This window comes from Silene latifolia, chromosome 8 (assembly GCF_048544455.1).
Source record: "Silene latifolia isolate original U9 population chromosome 8, ASM4854445v1, whole genome shotgun sequence".
NCBI classification, from domain to species: Eukaryota; Viridiplantae; Streptophyta; class Magnoliopsida; order Caryophyllales; family Caryophyllaceae; genus Silene; species Silene latifolia.
Window position 1 is genome coordinate 94,019,073 of NC_133533.1, and position 19,825 is coordinate 94,038,897.

The 19,825-nt window shown below is 39.2% G+C and overlaps 1 non-coding gene across 1 annotated transcript; it reads left to right on the plus strand.

Moving 5' to 3' along the window:
- Nucleotides 1–19,291: 19,291 nt before the first annotated feature.
- Nucleotides 19,292–19,398, plus strand: LOC141597687 (small nucleolar RNA R71). The gene has a single exon (XR_012522908.1). It is a non-coding gene; the product is annotated as a small nucleolar RNA R71 (small nucleolar RNA).
- The last annotated feature ends 427 nt before the right edge of the window (nt 19,399–19,825 follow it).

The following is a 19,825-nucleotide window of genomic DNA, read 5'->3' on the forward strand; positions in this document are numbered from 1 at the left end:
TTACAATGAATCCAACAAATGCTACCGCACCAATTACTATTGAGTCATATCACCATGTTCTTGACGACGTATGCTCCAACAATAATTTCGATACAACTAGAGAACTTCATTTCGGGATAGGTTCGGATGGAAACCTTAATTTCATCACCACTTCTAAACCACCCACTACTACTAGACCACGTGTGAGTCCGTCTCAAGAAGACTACCTCACACGATCTATAGGGTCTTTATCTCTGGAAGATAAGGATGCCAAAGCTAGTGGGAGCTCTAGCAATCAAGTTCTTGCTTCCAAGGGTAAAAGGTTCAAGAAGAAAGGGAAGAAAGTCAAAAACTTCAAGCAAGTTAATGATGAGTGCCATTATTGCTATGGCATGGGACATTGGCTAAGGAATTGCCCTATGTATTTGCGAAATATAAGGGAGGGACTCATTACTCCAAAAGGTACAATTCCTAAAGAAATTTATGTTATTGATATAAATTATACTTCCACTACGACATGGGTACTTGATACCGGTTGTGGTTCTCACCTTTGTAATCATTTACAGGGTTTAAGAGATGTGGAGAAGCTTAGCAAGGGAGATGTGGATCTTCGACTTGGAAATGGAGCTCGGGTAGCGGCCGAATCCAAAGGAACTTATGTTCTAGCTTTGCCAAATGGTTTTGAGTTGTATTTGCATAATTGTTTTTATGTTCCTACGCTCTCTAAAAACATTATTTCAATCGCCATGCTAGACATGGACGGTTTTTGTTTTGTCATTAAGAACAATCGTTGCTCTATTTCTAGGAATGATTTGGTTATTGGCCAAGCTTCTTCCATAAATGGCATTTACATTTTAGAGACCTCAAATCCGACAAATGATATTTATAACATACAATCAAAGAAACTCAAAACAAGTGACCCAAGTGAAGCGTTCATTTGGCATTGTCGATTAGGTCACATAAACGAGAATCGCATCAAAAGATTAATTTCTACTAATGTGATTACACCATTTGATTATCAATCATTTGGTACATGCGAATATTGCCTACTTGGCAAAATGACTCGTAATCCTTTTAGTGGTAAAGGGACGCGAGCTAGTGAACTATTGGGACTCATACACACCGATGTATGTGGACCAATGAGTATCACCGCTCGTGGTAATTATGACTACTTTATAACCTTCACCGATGACTTAAGTAGACATGGGTATGTCTATTTGATGAAACATAAGAGTGAAGCATTTGAGAAATTCAAGGAATTTCAAAACAAAGTAGAGAACCAATTGAACAAGAAGGTAAAAGCACTACGTTCCGATCGTGGTGGTGAATACCTAAGTCTTGAATTTGATTCACACTTGAAAGGTTGTGGTATTATATCACAACTTTCTCCACCGGAACACCACAACTCAATGGTGTTGCCGAAAGGAGGAATCGAACCCTACTTGATATGGTTCGATCCATGATGAGCCAAACCGAGTTACCGAACTCGTTTTGGGGATTTGCGCTTCAAACCGCAATTAGATCTTTGAACAATAGTCCCACTAAATCCACCGAAAAGACTCCATATGAGATGTGGACGGGAAAAGTTCCTAATATATCCTATATGAGGATTTGGGGATGTGATGCTTACGTCAAGACTAAAGCCGACAATAAGCTTGCCCCAAGATCCGAAAAATGCACCTTTGTAGGTTACCCCTCGCATTGTCGAGGATACTACTTCTATAAACCCCAAGAAAACAAAGTGTTTGTGACTAGTGAGGCTGTCTTCTTAGAAAGTCAATTTATTTCTAAGAGACAGAGTGGGAGAAATTTTGAACTTGATGAAGTTCAAGAGCCACAAACCGAGGTAGAGACGCAAGAAGATGTTCCTTCGTCGTCTAACGCAGTTGTACCTCCTCCACTAAGAAGGACGGGCCGAGTAATTCGCCATCCCGATCGATATGTGGGACTTATCGAGGAAGATGGAACACTCGATGTGTTGCTTATGGAAAGTGACGAGCCCGCCACCTACAAGGCCGCAATCTCTAGTCCTAATTCCAACTTATGGCTTGAAGCCATGAAGTCCGAAATGGATTCTATGCTTGAAAACCAAGTTTGGGACTTGGTAGATTTGCCTAAAGGGGCAAGACCCCTTCAATGCAAATGGATATTCAAAGTAAAGAATGGCATAGAAGGACATGACGATGTCTACAAAGCTAGGCTAGTGGCAAAAGGATTTACCCAAGTCCAAGGTCTCCATTATGATGAGACCTTCGCCCCGTAGCCATGCTAAGATCCATACGGATTTTGTTAGCGATCGCCGCATTTCATGATTATGAAATTTGGCAAATGGATGTCAAAACCGCTTTTCTAAATGGGCATTTAGAAGAGGATGTGTACATGATACAACCCGAAGGTTTTGTTGATTCTAAAAATCCTAACAAAGTGTGCAAGCTTAAGAGATCCATTTATGGTCTTAAGCAAGCATCTAGAAGTTGGAATCATCGATTCAATCATGTTATAAAAGAAAATGGGTTCACTCGAAATGTTGAGGAACCATGTTTATACATGAAATTCAGTGGGAGCAATGTTGTGTTCCTAATCTTGTATGTCGATGACATACTACTCATTGGAAATGATATTCCAATGTTGTCTTCTGTTAAGAAGTGGTTAGGTAACCACTTCCAAATGAAGGATTTAGGAGAGGCACAACGCATATTAGGTATCCGGATCTATAGAGATAGGCCCAAGAGGATATTGGCACTAAGTCAAGAGTCTTATGTTGATAAGATTCTTCGACGATTCAAAGATGGGCAAATCCAAAAGGGGTTTGGTACCTATGGTAACCGGAACGATATTGAGCCAGACTCAATGTCCCTCCGAACCCCATGATGTTGAACGCATGAAGTTGATCCCTTACGCTTCCGCTGTTGGATCAATCATGTATGCCATGATATGCACACGTCCTGATGTCTCGTATGCCTTGAGCATGACGAGTAGATATCAAGCAAATCCAGGTGAGAGTCACTGGATTCTTTGTCAAGAACATCCTTAAGTACTTGAGAAGAACTAAGGACTCTATCCTTGTGTTTGGAGGAGACACCGAGTTGCGTGTTACAGGATACACGGACTCAAGTTTTCAAACAGATAGAGATGACATGAAATCACAAGTCGGTTTTGTTTTCATGCTCAATGGTGGTGCCGTAAGTGGAGAAGCTTCAAGGAAGTCAGAATCGGATTCAACAACGGAGGCCGAGTACATAGCGAAATCGGAGGCTCGCCAAGGAAGCTATGTGGATCAAGCAATTCACGGAAGGTCTAAAAGTAGTACCTACCGCCGATGATCCCATCACTCTCTATTGTGATAATAGTGGGACGATCTTCCAAGCTAAGGAGCCAAAGTCTAGTAATAGATCTAGACATGTACTTAGAAAGTATCATGTAATAAGAGATTTCATTGAAAGGAAGGAAATTGCGATTTGTAAGGTTGGGACGGATGACAACATAGCCGATCCACTCACCAAGCCTTTATCGCAAGCTAAGCATGATGGGCATGTTGCGTCCATGGGACTTAAACGTGTACCAAATTTTTGTTAGATTTTGAAATGAAATAAAAGTGTTGTTTTTGTTCATGTTCATAATCTCATTTGTCTTTTATCCTTAATTTATACTTTGTTACATCCAAACGGGTTGTAGAGACGATTGAACCCCGTTAAAGTGAACATGGATTAACATTGTTTTGCCCATAGTTACTTATATGAGGTGACGTCTCGAAGTGACTAGAGTGTGAGGCGATTGATGGCAAGTTCAAGTGCCATACAGTCATGTGAGATGACTAGTCGATCACATAGGCGGTATCATTAGGAACTTTTTGTCGGGCCTTATGACCGCTTATAGTTCTGGCAAATTTATATAGCCTGGTCGTGGCGAGAGCTACTATAGTGTTCTAATGAGTCGATTCTTTTGACTAGAGACTATTCGCCTAAGATGGCACAGTTTCGATTAACTTTGATTTGTGTTACTACGACCTTCGTAAATGGGGTCAAATGGGCATATTTTGGGTTATGATGGCTGTTGCTAGTCGAAGGGAATGAGTGCGATAGGAATTGTCCACCCCTTGTCAGGGTTATAACAATATCTCAGGGCCACTCGAGGAGCAATGAACTGGAAATGCGTGGCCACGCTCGGAGAGTATCCAAAGTGTGGATAAATCCGGTCAATCGATTATTCTCCAGATCGAGGAAACCACTCTCGATATGATCACTTGAAAATACGACCTGAAAGACACCTTGCATTGAGTGGGAGATAGTAATAGGACAAGAGAATTGGTGACGCACACTTGTCGAGGACAAGTGGGAGATTGTTGGGAAATGTGTCCTCAACAATAGTGCGATCACGTGATTTAAATATCATTATTAAATCTCATTTTAAGAATACAATTGGGAAGTAATATTGTTACTGTCAACTGGTCAACATATATCGGTAATGATTGGCTGACTAGAGTTTGACATTACTGTCGTGTGACGGTGGTGATCAGTTGACCCCCTAGGTCATACCTAAAGGGCAATACTCTTAATTGATCATCTAATTAATCGTATAATGTTACGAGTCAATTAAATTACTTGAAAAATTGATGGACGATTTTGGAAGTAAAATTTACGTATCAAATTGAAATGTGATTAAATGAGATACGGTCTGAGTAATCGAATTGTATCATTACTCGGATGAAATTATTGTTTAAAGAAACGATTAGATTTGAATGAATCATTATAAATGCGATTTATAAGTTGGTAAAATTTTGGCACAAGTAATTATGAAATTACTAAGTCGATTTTTGTATGTGACGTATTTTTATTAATACGTTGATTTTTAATATGTTAAAAATACATAACATATTTATGTTACATATGACATGTGACATATTGACAATTGACAAAATAATATGGAATCCATATTACACAAATGTGCCGAAAATTTGGAGGAGGATTAGGATTAATATTGTGTTTACAATTAGTGGTAAACATAATGATTATATTAGGAGAGTAGGCATGCAACCCTATTTACCTTGTGAAGGCAAACTAATGCATGTATTGGGTCTTTCTCTTCCCCTCTCCTCTCCTCTTACACGGTTGAAAAAGAAAAGGGCAAAGTGTTTTTGTCTTTTATTTTTTAACATACACTACATGCAAGAGTGTATTATTCATTCATGCAATTACACTTCTAAAAGTATTAAGTTTTAGAAAGATAAAATCCTCTAAAATCTCTCTCTCTCAACCGGTTTTTGAGAGCTCAAAACCAAATATTTTTGGTTCAATTTTTCTACAAAATTAATATCACACTAGTATTTGTAATATTAATTTGATTAAGAGGAAGCCTTGGGTATAATACATAGGGAGAGATCTTACACTTAGATCTTTGTTCTTCCATTGGAAAAGCTCAAGAACAAGAAGAGAAAGGAGATCTCTCTTGTGCCCAAATAGCCGAAATATTGAATGTAAGGACATGATTTCTCCTCTATTCATTTCATTGTTTGCATGCATAAGATCCGTTTTAATTTATGACAAATTAATTTAACATATATGAGTATGTTATAGATGTATATAGATCTACTTTTCTTTCAGACGTCAATCGCTATCCATCCTTAGGCCCAAATAAGAATTAGGACCGTTTAGACGGGACGATTGGTCGAATGGGTTGGGTTGGGCCTAGGAAGGCCGAATAAAACGGTCTAGGAAGACCGAGTTATGAAAACCGACAATTGTCTTGTAAAAAACTATTCCCTAACCTTGTTCAAGTTTCACCCTTGGCTACACGTAAGTGTATTATCCCCAGCGGAGTCGCCAAACTGTGGACAGCGGGCCGCCCACGGGGGCGCTTTGGGAACAAGCGTTTGCATTTTTGTATGGAGTCGCCACCAATTTTTATGGGAAATTGGAACCGTTCGAATACCTCGTGTCATGTCTAGACACAAAGTAAAGACATGAACACTAAGCAATCGTTACCCTTAGCATTCTATGTCTAGAATGACTCTCGTGGATGCCAATGAACACGGGTGTTCACAGATATCTGGAGTAAGGGGTGAGGGTACGTATTAGGAAGCTCTTTTGATCGAACACCTAATCCCGCCCGCCTCGATAGCGGCCTCTACTAATGATTAGGGAAGTTATTCATACTTGATATATCGTCGGCTATATGCATGCAATGCAACATCCAAGTTTTAATCCTAGCATGTGAAGAATTAGACTAAGTCGGTTAACAACTAATTAGCAAACAATTGGGTCGAAGTAGGATTTAATGCTCAATTACATGTGAAAACATTCAAGCAATAAAAGAAATACAATAATTATAAATTACAATAATGAAAATTACATTAATTACAACGGAATAGGCGATTTATGTCGAAAATACCTTTAAAACGGATAATTTGAGAAAAAGAAATAAAAGAAAGAAATTAAATAAATTAACGAGAAGGAATTAGCGCGATATTACGGATAATAGTTAGTTAAACGTAGACTAATTATACTAAGTCAAGGCAGAAACGGAGTTCAGGGACAGAACTCATCCAGGAACAGGCGCAGCAGAGCTGCGTCCCTTGGAATAGGCGCAGTAGACGCTGCGTCTGTTCCTTGGCTCAGTTCTGGCTGTGAAGCCGTAATTGCAAGCCGTTAATGTCAATTAGTGATTTAATGGATCGATTAAATTATTTACTCAGATGAAAGTGATTAATAGGTTATTTAACATATGAATGTGTCACGAAGGCAATAAAATATGAGTGAGACGGATTTGAACGAATTAACATAAGATGGAATAATGACATAAGTGAAAAAACTAAACAAATTAAATCAATTAATTAAGTTAGATATGATGGATTAATGACGAATATGCGATGAACATGACAAAAGACAGATGCAAACTATATCAAAGACGAATTCCAGAAACTCAATATTGATGAATTGAATCTCTACAACCCGGGATTGAAGTTAATGACGAAAACCCGCAAATATGAATTACTTGGGATTTAAGTCGGATTAATGATGAATTATATATGTTAATGAATGATGAATAATAATATACATGTGAATCATATGCTATTATGACGAAGAATTAACAAACAAACGAAACAAAATAAAGAAACTTGACGAATAACAGAGGACGAACGAAGAAGAAAGGAAGCAGGAACTGCGGCAGCCTCACGAAGAGGCGCAGCAGGAACTGCGCTCCTTCGAAGAGGCGCAGCGATTCTTTGCGTCCTTTCTCGACGGTTATCTACTGGAATTCCGTAAAAAGAGGTTTTAAAGCATGGTTTTAGAAATCGGTTTTAATGGTATTTTCGACATAAATCTTACAACTGATGGTACAAAAAGTAAAATACAATAATAAAAGAGAGATTTACACCCTCAGACTTACATGTTGACGAAACGAGAAGGACTAAGATATCGATTAGTGATGCTCGACGCGAATGCAAAGAAAGTGCCCTCGTAAGAGGAAAACGATTAATTAATTAAGTTGATTGATGTGTAGTTGGTCAAATTGGTCGGTCATGCAAACGGGGAGGCTGGTACTCAGAAGGATCCGAGCTTACGTGGTCAAAAGTTCAAGCACGTAGACGCTAAAAAGTAAGAACAAAGTCTAGAATGCAAAGGGAGAAGAGAAGGGCGGACACTCGCGTGAGAAATATGAGGAGCGAAGGCTCCTATTTATACTAATCACGTGAAGGAATTAGGGTTTCGGAGACTCTTTGGAAGTGAATCTCGGAAAGATATGAAAAAGATACGAGAAACATGCGAAAAGGGCACGGGAAGAGGCGCGGCCCACTGCGTCTCTTGGAAGAGGCGCAAAGACTGCTGCGTCTGTTCCCAAGGGGTTTCCTCCTGCAGAAGAAAGATCTCCGTGTTTGAGTTATGGTAGGACGGAAATAATTCGGTTTTCCTTAATATCTTATGTGAATATTACGGGAAATTGCTTACTAAAAGATAAAATTTATGAAATATGGAATAGAAATATCCGGCACATTCCAGAACATTCTGACTCGGGATTTAACGGTTATCAGAAAATGGAGACGGTTTTAAGCCCGGACTCCGAATGTACTTTAATTACTGTCAAAACGACCGTATCGGGACGTAGATGACAACTAAGAGGTAGACATTAATATTTGAGCAATCACTTGACGATAATCTTACGAACTGTCACAAATCGTTCCACGTATCAAACATGCGGCCCAATCATCACCGGGTGGTTTGCGGGAGGTGCAGAAATGAGGTATCTACATATCCCCAAACCGAACCTTTACTCGTCCCGAGTAAAGAGGTGACTAGAACTAGACCTTTATTTAAACTATCCTACTAATATAACCGATGTGATACAATTAGCGGGTCTCCCTCTGCCCCTTCAACTCACAACAAGACAACCATGAGGTAAGATGCCTTCTTGCAAGGCAAGGTGGGGCTTGCCAAGATGGCGATACATCCAAGCATTAAAGCACGCAAGATCAAGTAATGGATGCATCTACAAAAGAATAGCCACTTTCCTCATCTAAGTGGCGGAAATTATCTACAAGGGAAACAATCTAAGGGTACACACTCCATTATAGATATGGTTTCTTCAAACTACTAAGCCTAGGAGGATGCTCATAAATCACCTCCAAGTTGTGTTAAGCTAGAGTACATTTATCCTCAATCGTTAAATGCTTTCGTCAAGAGTAGACTCCCTATGGTGTTAGAAACACTAGAGGATCGCGGAATTCCCCTTCTTGCCTAAACAAGAAGAAGGATCGTCCCCTCTCTACCATGCATAAAAGTGGTTCAATGGATAAAGGGATCATGATGTATATGATTTTCATATGGGAGTTTGCTTTTGTTGTTATTTTCCCCCAAATTTCTTGTGGCATTAACATTTGAGAACATTTCTTTGCCAGTTCTTTGATGTTTGATATTTTCAACACTTGACAATTTTTCAACTTTTTTGCATTTCTTTTTGAACATTTTCAAAGTCACCCCAATTAGTAACGAGGGTGCCTTGTATTTGAAGCATATGAGTTTTTTTTTTGTTACTCCTCTTTTCTTTTGATGCAATTGCAAACCTTTTCTTTTCTTGAACTTAAATTTTTGAACAATTTTTGTGCCCATTCCCTTTGTTGACAAAAATGGTGGTAGAACATGGAAGATAATTGCATGGTTTCAAGGGACACCTTGGAATAAACGGTAACCAAGGAGTTATCACACCACAAAGTATGATCTTAACTAGGCCTTAATCCATGGGTCAAAGGATACTAGCATGACACATCCTAGGGTGTTTTACAAGTATTCTAACAAGCAAAGTCTTAAGAAGAAAAAGTATCTACCAGGTCCTTATATACACTTGTCAAGTTTCCCAAATAGATGCTTTCACAAACTTTTTCTAACATGCAACTACATGCCATGATGCAACTAATATATATACATCCTAATGCATATGCTTCTACCAAGTATTAGGCCAAATAATCTAAATGTAAGTACTATAATCACATTGTTTATACTGCATCAATCAAAATAAAGCCACATAGTCATTAACATAAAGAGGAAAAAGGAGATTGGAAAAATCATACCATGCGGTTTTCAATATCCTCATGTCTCGGATGTGACATAGTCGATCAATGTGAAAAAGGATAGACAAACACAATATATACAAAATATACCAAACTACACTATAAAGGAAATGAACATGTTACAAGGCCCAAATGTTGAGGAAGGAGTGAAAACAAAAAATATACATGACATCAATGGCATTCCCACTCTTTCTGATGAGGATTTACTAGTTGAAACGATTGATGAAACTGAGACTTTAGATGAGGAGGAAGCAGATACCATCTGGTATCAAAGGCATGGGAACAGGATCATGCAAGTAATTAAAGACAATCCCTCCGACTTACTTCAGTTGACTGATGATGATGTCCAAGATGAGTTGGTGGTCGGACTCTCGATGGAGGTTTAGTTTTCGGTACTTGTCGTGAGGAGAACCTAGATCAAAACACAATTATAACTTCAAAAACAACTCTACAATTAGTAAAGAGGCAAGTAAAGGTCAGATCCCAAGGGACGGGAATTGAGATGAGATTTTCAATTGCAACTAGCGGTGTCTAGGGGTGTTACAATTTGGGGTTTGAATAGAAGATCACTAAACTAAATAGCAATAAAAGTAAACAAGCAAGATGATTAAAAAGCGATGTAAACAATTGATAAAAGGCACTAGGGTGTCATGGGGTCATAGGGGATTCATGGGAATTGATCATACAAACATATTCTCAAATTATAAGCAAGCAATTATTGTCGTGATGGATCGAGTTGGTTTATTTCTTACAATCCTAGGAAAGTTTGGGTCCCGAAGCCGAATCGATTAGATTGTACAACACCTACAAGTCGACTTAATCTTTCCTACTCAACTATATGCATGTCTAATGAGACTCGAGTTAGTTTATGTCTTACAAGTCTCATTGAAAAGATAGGTGATGGGTGAAAAATGCAAGGATTCATAGGCTCGCATTTCATCAAACATAACATGTGCATAAGTTGAGATCACAACAAGCAAGCAAATAAACTATGAAAACATATTAATTTAAGCATGCATCATCCCCCATGTTGGTTTCCCCGAATTACCCATTAACCCTAGCTAAGGAAACTACTCACTCATTACCATGTTGAACATACTAGCAAGGTTGTCAATCATACCAACAAAGTAAAACATGATGAATAAATGAAGAAGATTAACAAAAATTAAAAAGGGATTAAGAGAATTATACCTACTAATGATTCCAATGATAAAGCAAAGAATAATAGAAGTACTTGATGCTTGATTGGAAGGTTGTCAATCTCCCAATAATAACCAAAATAATCTTCAATTACCCAAAATAAAGGATGAACAAAAGAGAGACTAAGGAAATGAAACTTGTATTAAAACTTGATTAAATGTTGATTTCAAGATTAAAGAGAGATTTGATTGATATTAATTACACTAAAGATTGCTAAGAAGAACATGCTCTTCTAATTAGACTAATGGGGTACTTATAGTGGGGATTAGGTACATAAATTAGGGTTAACTAAGGGCTTAAATGACGATTAAGTCCTTGTGGAATCGCCGGTCTCCAGGGAGACTCCGGTCTCCTTTTCGCCGGTCTTAGAAAAATATGCGCATCCTTCCTTGAAGCTTGTAGAAGACAAAATGGTTGTTAGAGAATCCGGGCGTCCAGGGCACGGGACGGGCGGATTCTGGTGATTCTGGACGGGCGTCCAGATGGGGAAGACGGGCGGATTGTGGTGGATTTGGCCGAGCGTCCACTGGGGGAAGACGCTCGGATTGTGGTTGCTGGACGGGCGTCTTGTGGACAATCAGCTCGGATTGTCTTACAGCTTCTTTCCTTCTTCTTTTCTTCCTTTTTCTTCATAAAATCCTTGAGGATTTCCTCGGGGATACAAGGATCTTTTCTCATCATTGCCCATCTACTATAGTATGTACAAAGGCCTTCTAATCTTGTCCCTCCTTGATGCTTGGTCATTGAATTCAATCAATTTAGCTTCATTTTGCCGTGAAAATGCAAGGTTTGCACTCCTTTCCTACCAAGGACACAAAACCTCAAAAAATATGCAAAACAAAGGACTAAAGACAATAAATGATCCAAATATGCACTAAAAAGCATGGGAACAAGGCTAATTCGGGGACTAAATGTGCTTAAATTATGGTCACATCAAATATCCCCAAACCGAACCTTTGCTCGTCCCGAGTAAAGAGGTGACAAAGACTAGGACCGTTATTTAAACTAACCTAATAGCATAGCCGATATGAGACAATTAGCGGGTCTCACTTCGCCCCTTCAACTCACAACAAGACAACAATGAGGTAGGATGCCTTCTTGCAAGGCAAGGTGGGTCTTGCCAAAATGGCAATACATCCAAGCATTAAGCACACAAAATCAAGTAATGGATGCATCTACAAAAGAATAGCCACTTTCCTCATCTAAGTGGCGTAAATTATCTACAAGGGAAGCAATTCAAGGGTACACACTCCTTCATAGATGCAATTTCATCAAACTACTAAGCCTAGAAGGATACCAATAAATCACCTCCAAGTTGTGTCAAGCTAGGGTACCTTTGTCCTCAATTGTTAAATGCTTTTGTCAAGAGTAGACTCCCTATGGTGTTAGAAACACTGGAGGATCGCGGAATTCCCCCTCTTGCCTAGACAAGAAGAAGGGTCGTCCCCTCTCTACCATGCACAAAAATGGATACGATGGATAAAGGGATCAATAGATATTTGAGATTTACTTTGGGAGTTTGTTTTTGTTGTTTTTCCCCCCAATTTCTTGTGGCATATAACATTTGAGAACACTTTCTTTTTCCATTTCTTTTTTATTTTTGGCATTTCAACACTTGACAACTTTTCGCATTTCTTTTTGAACATTTTCAAAGTCACCCCATATGTAGTGAGGGTGCCTTATATTTGAAGCTTTAGGAGTTCTATTTTTGCTCCTCTTTTCTTTTGATGCATTTTGCAAACTTTCCTTCACTTTTCTTTTCATTTCTTGAACTCAAACCAATTTCTTTTTGTGCCCATTCCCTTTTGTGACAAAAATGTGGTAGAACATGGATGATGGATGCATGGTTTCAAGGGTCACCTTGGAATAAATGGTAGCCAAGGAGTTATCACACCACAAGGTACTCTTGACTAGGCCTTAATCCATGGGTCAAAGGATACTAGCATGACACATCCTAGGGTGTTTTACAAGTATTCTAACAACCAAAGTCTTAAGAAGAAAAAGCATCTACTAGGGCCTATATACACTTGTCAAGCATCCCAAATAGACGGTTTCACAAAATTTTTCTAACATGCAAACTACATGCCATGATGCAACTAACATATATACATCCTAATGCATATGATTCTACCAACTAATATGACATATAAACTAAAAGCAAGTCCTAAATTCACATTGTTTTTACCGCATCAATCAAAATAAAGCCACATAGTCATTAACATAAAGAGGAAAAAGGAGATTGGGAAGATCATACCATGCGGTCTTCAATATCCTCATGTCTCGGATGTGGCGTAGCCGATCAATGTGAACAAGGATAGAACAACAACAACAACAACATCAGAGCCTTAATCCCAAAATGATTTGGGGTCGGCTGACATGAATCATCCTTTCGAACCGTCCATGGGTGCACGCACGCCTCAAAATGCGAATAAAAAAGGGAAGATAAAAAACAAAAGGGAGAACGAAAATGTAATGGAAAGTCAAGGTGAACTTAGGGGTTTTAAAATCGGATTCCGTCTTTCTTTTATAAAAACTTAAAATTTAAATCGAGAGAAAAGATTAGAACGATTTTTAAAAACCGAAATAGAGTTAAGGATCCGGAATGAACCAGGTAAAATCTATAAGAAAGTGGTTGTTGAAAAAGTGTGTAATAAAGGGGAGAAAAATAAATAAATTAATTTCTTTAAATTAAATAAATAAATAAAAGCACTAAATCTGTCAAAAAAACATCAAATACTAAAAATCCACATGTATCCTTTCCCTCCATTGTGCCCTCTCCGTCACCATACTCTCCTCAAGCCCCAGAACTCTCATATCATGCTCTATCACTCTCAACCATGTCTCTCGGTCTTCCTCTCTGCCTCTAGGGACCTTTTCTGTTCTCCAAGTCTCCAGCCTCCTAACCAAAAGGCGTCCATAGGTCTCCTTCTCACATGGCCAAACCATCTTAGTCGGTTTTCCATCATCTTGTCCTCTATTGGCGCCACTTTAACCTTTTCCCTAATCACCTCATTCCTTAACCGATCTTTCCTTGTATGTCCGCACATCCACCTCAACATGCGCATCTCCGCCACACTCATCTTTTGAATGTGACAATGTTTCACGGCCCAACACTCGGAGCCGTAAAGTAGGGCAGGCCTAATTGCCGTGCGATAAAATTTTCCCTTTAATCTTTGGGGCATATCTTTATCGCATAGAAACCCTGAAGCACTCTTCCATTTCAACAAGGATAGAACAATCACAATATATACAACAATATATACATGACTACACTACAAAAGAAATGAACTTGTTTTTGGTTTTTCAATTTTTTTGATTTTTTCGAAATATTCAATTTTTTTGGAATTTTTGAATAAAAGTTAAGTTAGAATTCCCCATCCCCACACTACTATGGGCATTGTCCTCAATGGCCAAAATGATGGGAAATTATGCAAGAATGATGCATGAATTCTATACTAAATGCAAGCTATACTAATCTACACTACATGATGCATGGGTTTTTGTTTATGACGGAGAGCGTAATTTAGATTACCTCCCGTTGCGTATGCATGTACTTCCTCAAACCGAGATAGACATTATTTCTAATGTCCTAAAGTTGGGGGTAGTTAATGCACACAAGATGTAATGCATGAAACTAAATTGTCATTTTGGATTTTCAAAAGTGGGAATAATGAAATAAGAACACCTCAATAGGGTCGAGGTGTTAGTCCTCTATGTTGCTAGGACTCTCCAACTATGATCAAGATAAAATAAATAAAACAAAGAAAGAAGTAGACAAACCTCAAGAGGGTAGGAGCCTCCAAAGCTTGCTAGTCTTCCACCATATCATCATTGTCATCATCTTCCTCAATAGAAGTGGACTCATCTCCACTCCCCTCTTCACTTCCTTGCTCACTTCCTTCATCATCCTCTTCTTGTTAATTTACCTCTTCAACAATACCCTCATCATCAACAACCTCATCACCGACAACCTCATCGTCACCCGGTCTCTCACCCCTAGATGCACTTGGAAATAAGACTTCCTTATCCGCCCAACTAGGCAAAGGACATGAAGGATCAAGTAGTCCTTGCCTAGCTAAATGAAGGAGGGGTGGATATTGGGCCAATTATGCGTCTTCCCGATCCTTATAAGCTTGTTTGTGCATCTCTTGCATAAGTAGAGTCATGTAGTCATTGCCCACTTCAACACCTTCGGGCTTGAACTCTTGATATTTGAATTGATATGGTGGTGTGACAATGTAGGAGGAGGGCATTTCAATTTAGCCCCTTTGTTTACGGATGATGTATTCGTCTTCCTTTGAGTGTGGAAGAAGGTAGTTTGTTCGATGGACACTCAAACGACATATCTTGGAAGGCAAAGTAAAAGATCTAGCATCATTGGTAAGCCACCCATATTTGGTGTCAAGAGGATTATGCTTGACCCACTTGTACTTGTTAATCATGGCATCCATGTCAATGAGGTGACCTCCTTTTTTTGCCACATACTTGCTATCCTTGTTGAAATTTGGATCAAAGTGTTTGGCCAAGAGAGTAACTAGACCTCCATTTACGATAAAAGCGGTGCCTTCCTTCCCACAATCAATTTTGAGCCATCTTTCGACCAAAAGCCTTAGAGCATTATAAGGCTTGGTGAATTCCCTTCCAATATTTAAGGCCGACTCAAGTAGAACACAATCGAGCTTGGAAAAGTGGTTAGTGTCTTTTCTTGCAATGATAGTATTCCCGATGATCTTGTGCCACACTCTAATGCCCGGATGGTGGACTAATAGAGCGCGACAAGCATGAAAGTTCTCAAATTTCTTCCCGGAAATTGCCTCCCAAAAAGGAGCGGGGTCATATTTTTCGGGCTTCTTATAATAACGAGGTGTATCACTAAGACCTAATGCTTTACTCAAAACATCAAAGGTGATGCGCCTATTAACATTGGCAAGGCGGAACTCGATGTATTCTCTAGTCTCTACCTTAGTCACTTTCAAAGAACTTAGGAATTCCAAGGTAAGGGAGGGGTATGTCAATTCTTTTGTAGCAAACAATTTTTCCAACCCCATGGCTTCAAAGAAGGCTTTTGTTTGTTCAAGGACACCCAATTGGTTCAAGGCATCTTCACATATGAATTTTGTGGGTAGAATGGATTTCTTAGCATCCTTGGCAAATGTATCCCTATAGGAGTTAGAAATGAAAATTACCTTCGGATAGTTTGATAATTGAGCGATTTCCGGAGTTGTTGTTGTTGTTGCTTCCAAGGGAGGATTTTGTTGTTGTTGAACTTCCAAGTTTGCACTAGCTACCACCATAGCCATTGAAGCTTTCTTTGCTTGAAGGCTTTGTTGCCTTATTGAGAGTGTCTTTGCCTTGGGTGCCTTTGTTGATCCTTTTGTTCTTGTCATTGATGATTATACCAAGAAAAGATTAAAAATCTTCAATTTCCAATTATACCCAAATCGATTTAAAAATGATGAAAGGCTTTGCCTTTGTATTTCAAAAATCGACTCAAAGGTTGAAGATTTTGGTGCTTGGATTGATTATTGTTTGAAAAAGAGTGATTAATTGTTGTTATAAGGAAGTTTGGTTTTGATTTTGTTGAATTTGGTTGAGGAAATTTTGTTTTAGTGATGGAGAGGATGAGGGTTTTGGGGTTTTTGGTAGTGTTTTGAATGTATGAATGAAGAAATGATTGTGGGAGGGGTATTTAAAAACACCCGAAATTTCGAATCTGCAGGGGGAAGATGAGCGGATTCCCTTCGGGACGATCAGATTCTGTTCAATCTGGGTTCAGGAATTCTCGCCTAAAGACGATCGTCTTTCAGCTAGGACGCTCAGATTCTTCAGTTGCAGGACGAGCAGATTCCCTTGAAGACGGGCGGATTCTGTTACAGCGAGTTTTCTTATTTTGCACGGGCAAAAAGACGAGCGTCTTCCTGCAAAGCCGAGCGGATTCTTTCAGACGAGCGTCTTCTCTACTGGGACGCTCGGATTCTCTTACAGTCCCAAAATTTTAATTTTGCAGCTCATTTGGACGGACGAATTATGCCAAAGACGCTCGATTCCCATAAGACGAGCGGATTCCCCTTAAGGACGCTCGGATTCCACCTGGTCTACCCGCATTCAGTTCCATCCGTGCACTTGCATATCCCGTGTCATTTTTCATTCTTCAAATCCCGTGTTCTTCATTGTAGGGGCACTACAAAGGCATGAATAGCCTAGGCATTTGCTATCCCCACACTAAGCTAAAGCACTACATATCAATAAAATAATTAGTCCCTCCCTCACTTCTCTCAAAAATGATAATTATCTTGATCAAAGCATAAAAATCAAAAAATGACAATAATGTAATGTAAGAATTAAAATGCAAGTTAGGGAGTTAGAAATATTTACAAATGGTAGTTTGGAGAGGACTCCAACAAACTCTCATCCTTAGTGAGATGTCATGGGGGCATGTCCAAGGTGTTGTTGATGTTGCTCAACACCTTGAAGAAGTAGTCAAAAGCTTGTTCATTGTCATGATAAAGATCCTCAATAGATCTTTGCCCTTGTTGTCCTTCATGTTGGTCTTGATCGATAGCATTACCAATATAGGGATTAAAAATCCCTTCAAACTCATCGTCCCAAAGACCACAGACTTCATCTACTTGATCACTAAAGATCTCTTGAGTTGATAGAGACAACTCTCCCACTTTCTTGTCTTGGACAATGAGGCCATCCTCTTCATTGCTTGACTTTGGTGAGCTTTTCAAGCTCTCTTTGTTACAATTCACTTGCTCTTTGAATGGAGCATCATCGATTTTCTTCTTTCATTGGAATTCCGACTTCTTCCTATCATCCTTCCGGCTATAATGATCAACCATAAAACATGGTTCATGCAAACGGGGAGCTCTCATGGTCTTGTCAAGATTGAATGTTATTATCTCATCTCCCACTTCTAGAGTGAGCTCTTCATGCTTTACATCAATCACCGCACCCGCGGTGTGCAAGAAAGGTCTACCTAGAATGATTGGAATGTTGGAGTCTTCTTCCATGTCAACAATGACAAAGTCCACCGGGATGAAAAATTTCTCATCTCGTACGGGAACATCTTCCCATATCCCTAATGGTGTCTTCGTCAATCTATCGGCCATTTGGAGTGTGATATTGGTGCATTTAAGCTCTCCCATCCCTAACCTTTTACTCACCGAGTACGGCATAACACTCACACTAGCCCCTAGATCACATAGGGCTTTGTTGATCGTCGTGTCGCCAATGGTACACAGTATTAAGAAGCTTCCCGGATCTTTTAGTTTTGGAGGTGAACTCCCTTGAAGTATTGCACTACTCACCTTAGTGAAGGCGATAGTCTCAAGTTTCCGGATCGACTTCTTCTTAGTAAGGATGTCCTTCATATACTTTGCATAGGCCGGCACGTGATTGATTAATTTCGTGAAAGGAATTGAGACTTCCAAATTCTTCACAATTTCCATAAATTTTCCAAGTTGGTCATCAAATTTAGGCTTGGCTTGACGACTTGGAAAAGGAAGTCTAATCCCAATGGGCTCCTTCTCCTTGACCTTGTCTTCATTTTTCTTTGAAAATTCTTCTTTTGATGGTTCCCCATCCTTGGAGTTTTGCACAACTTCTTCTTTGTCACTAGCTTCCAGAACTTCATCCTCAACTTGCTTCTTTGGTGCTTCATACCTTGTACCACTCCTCAAGTGAATGGCATTAACCGTTTCATGTCTTGGGGGATTAATTTGAGGTGGTAATTGCCCCTTTTGTCTTTGTGAGCTTGAAGATGCTAGTTGAGTCAATTGGGTTTCCAACATTTTGGTGTGAGCTAGGATATTGTTGATGGTGATTTTCTTTGCTTGACTATCTTTTTGCATTTGAGTGAAAAACTCTTGTTGATTCTTTTGCATTTGGAGGACCGCTTTTTGAACATCAAAACCTTGGTCATTTTGTTGATTGTATGGAGTTTGATTTTGGTAACCTTGGTTTTGGTTGTAAAAGGGTCTCTGATTTTGGTTTCTCATGGGAGGTGGGGTGTATGTTGGTTGCGGGTTTTGAACATTTTGGCTTTTGTATGAGAGATTTGGGTGGAATTTGGTATTCTCATTGTAATAATTGGAGTAAGGGGTACCACTCTTGTATGCTTGGAAAGCATTCACATGTTCATTTGTTCCCCTACATTCACTTTGGTCATGTCTTAAAGTTCCACAATTCTCACATATCCCACTTGGGATTGATGAAGATGCCGTCATGGCATTAACATGATGCTTTGGTCATTTTGAGGCTTCTTCAAGTCTAGCCATAACTTTTTCAAACTTCAAATTGATGGTATCAATGTGAGCACTAAGTTGAGCACCCAATTGAGTAATAGAGTCCACTTCATGCTTTCCTCCTCTAGTAGCCTTGCGAGGTCTACTATATTTTGAATTATGGACCGCCATTTCCTCAATTTTGTTCCAAGTTTGATTATCATCAACTTCCGTGAACATTCCATTTGATCCCATGTTGAGAATGTTTCTTGAGTCTTCATAAAGACCGTTCCAAAATTGTTGTACCAAGAACCACTCGCAAAGTCCATGGTGAGGAAATGAGCGACAAATTCCCTTGAATCGCTCCCAAGCTTCATACAAAGATTCTTCATCTCTTTGCTTAAAGCCCGTAATTTGAGCTCTTAGCATGTTAGTATTTTCCGTTGGATAGAATTTTTTGTAGAAAGCTAGAGCCAACTTCTTCCAAGAATCAATTCCGAGAGTAGCCTTATCAAGGCCTTTCAACCATTGTTTCGCGGTGCCAATTAGAGAAAAAGGAAATAATACCCATCGAATTTGGTCTTGAGTTACACCGGTTTGAGATATCGCATCACAATAGTCACAAAAAGTCTCCATATGAGAGTGAGGGTCTTCTCCTCGGTTGGTACGGAATGTGATGAAAACTTAGGCATTGTGGGTTGATTTTGTGTTGGATTTTGTATTGGGTACTCCTCACCTTCTCTTGCAAAAGGGTTGATGAACTCAATAGTGTTTGGTTGAATATCTACAACCTCACCAATACCTCTCAAAGTTCTCCTTGCAAGTCTTCTATTGTTTGTCAAAGTCCTTTCAATTT